We start from the raw sequence: 5,305 nt of genomic DNA on the forward strand, positions 1-5,305 counted from the left end.
GCCTTACCATTGACGAGACTAACGAGGAAAGATGTTAAATTCGAGTGGGACGATAGGTGTGAACAGAGTTTCCAACAGTTGAAGCGTTTTCTCACTCAAGCATCTGTTCTGGCACTCCCGGACGATAGTGGTGATTTCGAGGTTTATAGCGATGCTTCCTTGAATGGTCTGGGATGTGTGTTGATGCAGCATGGTAGGGTGATTGCTTATGCTTCACATCAGTTAAAACCCCATGAGTTGAATTACCCTACTCATGATTTGGAGTTGGCCGCTATCATTTTTGCGTTGAAGTTGTGGAGACACTATCTTTATGGTGAGAAGTGTAGGATCTTTACTGATCATAAGAGTCTCCAGTATCTTTTTACCCAGAAAGAACTTAATCTTCGTCAGCGGAGGTGGGTGGAGTTGCTCAGCGATTACGACTGCACGATTGATTATCACCCTGGTCGTGCGAATGTAGTTGCCGATGCGCTTAGTCGGAAGTCTCAAGGCCGCATTAATGCGTTGTATGCAAGCCGTATTCCTCTTTTGGCGGACTTGCGTGCTACAGGAGTGAGGTTAGAAGCAGAAGATCGAGATGTGGCTTTACTTGCTAATTTTCAAGTTAGGCCCATCTTAGTTGATCGGGTGCTTGTAACCCAAGCAACTGATGAGCAGACTCAAGAATTAATCCAAGCTCGAGAACAAGGTAGGAGGAGAGACCTCAGGGTACGTGAATCGGATGGCATGTTGATGCAAGAAGGAAGAATGTTCGTGCCGAATGTTGTGGATTTAAAGAAGGAAATTCTGGATGAAGCACATATCTCGGCTTACGCCATGCATCCAGGAGCTACTAAAATGTATCATACCATTCGACCATTTTATTATTGGCCGGGTATGAAGAGGGAGATAGCCGAGTATGTGAGTAGGTGTGCCATTTGTCAGCAGGTTAAGGCGGAAAGGAAAAAGCCGTTTGGATTGTTGCAGCCGCTTCCCGTTCCCGAGTGGAAATGGGAAAATATCACCATGGACTTTGTGTACAAGCTCCCGCGTACACATAACGGTTTTGACGGCATTTGGGTGATCGTTGATCGACTCACTAAGTCCGCACATTTTATTCCAGTAAGAGAGAGGTATTCTTTGAGTCGATTAGCGGAGTTGTTCATCTCGAAGGTAGTGAAGTACCATGGTGTCCCGGTGAGTATTATCTCGGATCGTGATCCACGGTTCACATCTAAGTTTTGGGTGGCTTTCCAGGAAGCTTTGGGTACGAGACTACTCTACAGTACGGCGTATCATCCGCAGACAGACGGGCAGTCTGAGAGGACTATACAAACTTTGGAGGATATGTTGCGAACTTCGGTGTTGCAATTTGGTGATGCTTGGCACCAGCGATTGGATTTGATGGAATTTGCCTATAATAATAGTTTTCATTCAAGCATTGGCATGGCGCCGTTTGAAGCATTGTATGGTAGAGCTTGTCGCACACCGTTGTGTTGGTCAGAAGTCGGAGAAAGAGTTTTAGTGGGTCCGGAGATCGTTGAGGAAACTACTCAGAACGTCCAGGTAATCAAGACTAATCTGAAAGCAGCTCAGGATAGACAGAAAAGCTCAGCGGATCGGCATGCTACGGACAGAGTGTATGAGGTCGGAGATTGGGTATTTTTGAAGCTTTCGCCGTGGAGAGGTGTAGTGAGATTTGGGAAGAAAGGCAAGTTAAGTCCACGGTACATCGGACCATACATGGTCGTGGAGCGAGTTGGTGAGGTAGCTTTGATGCGAGAATTACTTGACACTCAAATTAAACCCTCGTTTGACAATTGTAGTAGAATGGATAAGTGAGGGATCGTTCTAGACCGGGGATTAGGAGGGCTTGCTAAAACCTTCTAAATTGACTTAAAAACATAAAAACACAATATAAAACACTATTTAATGCTCGAAGAAAGCAAAACTAAAAATAAGAAAGATTAAGACTAAGACTTCAATGAAATAGGGGGGAATTGGATTTGGACGAATTTAAACTAAAACGTAAAAACAATATAAAACGTTAAACTAGACTCAAAGAATGTGAAACTAAACGTTAAAACATTAAGACAAACCAAAAGACTCAAAATTCTTTTAAAAACACAAACTAAATTGATTTCTAACTAATTTGACAATAAAGTAAAGGGGGGATTGTGTTTGGACGAGATTAAATTAAATGGACAAATTGTAATTAAAGGAAAAACGTAAATATGAATGAGATGAAAATATGGATGATGGAATAGCCAAGGGGTTCTTCTCCACACATGTTACACTTGCATACAAGATTGATTCTCAGTTGGTCTTTCGATAAATTATGATTTCTCAACACCCCGGGTTAATTAGGTCCGCTTAAATTAACCGTCAAGTTTTCCTTAAGTTAATGAATTGGATGACATCATACTACAACCCAAAGCATTCTTCAAAAGTTCCTTACATGACATCATAATAAAGATACAATCAAAGATCATTACGTTCAATGAAAACTATAAGTGTTGACGAGGCATTCGTTACTATGATTGCATGAAACTTATGCCAAGAATTTGTTTAACGCGATTGTTTATAAGCAACCTCCACTACTTGTGAATATAAGTTCATAACGATTAGGTGAAATTCACTTATATTCTAGCGTCATATTCATGCATGAAAATTAAGCGCGCATTCTTAATAAACATACATAAATAAGTTATCAATCAAACAGTTAAACAAATTGAATCCACAACTTATGAAATTCCAACGAAAGTTAATCAATTCATATTGCAAACATAAACATAGTTTCGAATCACCCCCTAGCTAAAGGGGGTTTAGTTCCTCATAACTTTGAAATCAAAGAAACACCTAAACATTCCAACAACTCAAACTTGAATTGTATGAACGTTTAGGCACTCTTCTCTTCCATTACTCATATTACAAAACAAAGAGAATTGAATTTAAACATTGAAATCAAAGAAACGCGTAAACATTCCAACAACTCAAACGTGAATTGTATGAACGTTTAGGCCCTCTTATCTTCCTCTTTATTGTGGCACAAGGACTAAGGGATGTTGTTGGTGTGTTGAATGGATTGGGGGATTATGGAAATGGAAGAAATGGAGGAGAAATGGAAGGGAAACTCACGGCCAAAGGAGAAGATGGAAGTGTTTGTGGTGTGTTGTGTATGAAATGAGATGATGAATGAATGAATGAATGCAAGGGTATTTATAGGAGTAGTGGAGGGAACATATAGGGAGAGAATGGATGGGAGAGCATGTGAATGATAGCTAGGAGAATGATTAAAGGGGTGTGAATGGTTGGAAATGCATGTGGGTGAATTGGTGGTGCAATGATGAAAGAATAAGTGCATGTGTGTGTTTTGTGTTGGAATGAATGTGGATGCATGATGAAAAGTTAATAAATAATGCATGTAGGGTTAGGAAATAAAATCATAACTTAAAGGGGGGATGATTAAAGGATGTGGCTAGGTTGGAAAGGTGTGGAAGATGGATGGAATTAGGGGGAATGCATGGCAATGATGGGGAGTTCTTTGGTGATGAATGCAATGATGAAGAGTGAATAAATAATGCATGTAGGGTTAGCTAGGTTGGCTTTGTTTGGGTGCATGTGAGTTAAAGAGGGAGAATATGGTGAAATGATGAAGTAGGAAGGTGGAAATGCATGTGAATGCATGTGAGTGCATGTGTGTGTGAATGGGTGTTTCTTGATGGTTTTGGGGTTGTGATGCATGTGAATGCATGTGGCTAAGGCTTGTTGATTGGGCTAGAGGTTTTGCATGGCTCAAAGGATTGTTTGATTGGGCTAGGCCCTTTGTTTTATGTCCAAAGTGCATACAAGGCTTTCAAATTCGTCCAACACTTTGGCTCCAAAAATATGCTATCCATTCCAAGCCCAATTTTGCTCCAAAATGCTCCAAAATGCATCTTTTTGCTTCCTTAGCCATATGAACCTAAAAACACACGAAAATGGCTTAAACTACTAAAACAACTATGAATTAACAACATAGATGCACGAAAACAAGCTAAGTAAGTTGCCTAAATATGCTCCTATCAAATTCCCCCACACTTAGTTTTTGCTAGTCCTCGAGCAAAACAAAATAATAACAAACAAACAAAACGACACTAAACAAGTAAAACACAACCTAAACCTTCCAACAACCGTCTTAGGGATTTCCAATGCACATGACATGTTAAAAATCATCATTCCCACAGATTTTAGTCATCTTCACACTTAAGTACATTCTTAATCATAGTCACCACATACTATTTCACAATTAATCATTTAAAACCATGTTTTGAATGTAGTAACATGCCTTAGAGAATTTGCTCAATTCCTTACAAGATATGCACTCGATTTTCACTCAGATTTTCTAACTACACACCCTAATCTAGTCATATGTGAGAAGATTGATGTAAACATGAAAACGAACACTCACATATATGTATCACAAAGAACGCAATTTCTGGAGTTAATAAGCATGTTTAGATATGATCTCATGAATGGAATGCTACTACTTAGACGCGAGAACCAGTGACACCATATGCTCATACCAAATTCAAACTCCACAATTGAAATGCACAACACTCAAGATAGAAGTCAAGGGTTGTAACGGGGCTTGGGATATTGGCTCACAAGGAAAGGTAGGGATAAACAAAAGTTCTTTAAACAATAGCAAGCAAAGTAATGAAATTAAGGCTTAGAATTCACTTGGCATGCAGAAATCAACTTTTAGACATAAGGGGGAGATTCAACAACTCTTAGGGCCTAATTTATTGTTTTGGGCCCTTACTTCAACCAACAATACTTTTCAACTCTTTTTTTTTTTTTTTTTTTTTTCTTTCTTTTTGGCCGTGCCTATGGCACATCAACTCACATAAACACTCTTTCCCCCACACTTATTTTCTGCAATACCTTAATCAAAAGGAATTCATTGCTTACTATGCTTCAAGAACAAGGGTAAGGACGGTCATATTCTAGGTTAGGTGAGGATAAAGTGGGTTAACAAAGAACATGGGCTAACATGGCTCAACGGGGGTAAAACTTACAACATATACGAAATATGGGAAGTGAGGCTATTTGGCTATGGTGGCAACTACACAACTTCATCTTGATATATGTTATGCAAATCAATAACATGCTTTGAATGAAATGGGCATGAGTTCTAGCATTTGGAACTATATGATGAAACGCCTTCTAAGTAGTAACCAAGCAAAGAATAATGAGATCATGCAACAACTTTGGAAAACAAGAAATCACAGATTATACTCTCCAAAGAACGTTATAGGCTCAAGTCTCTCAGGGTTGTAGCGTT

This window comes from the organism of the source record quoted next, unplaced genomic scaffold (assembly GCF_019419815.1).
Source record: "Pyrus x bretschneideri cultivar Hongxiangsu unplaced genomic scaffold, Pyrus_bretschneideri_v1 Contig89, whole genome shotgun sequence".
NCBI classification, from domain to species: domain Eukaryota; kingdom Viridiplantae; phylum Streptophyta; class Magnoliopsida; order Rosales; family Rosaceae; genus Pyrus; species Pyrus x bretschneideri.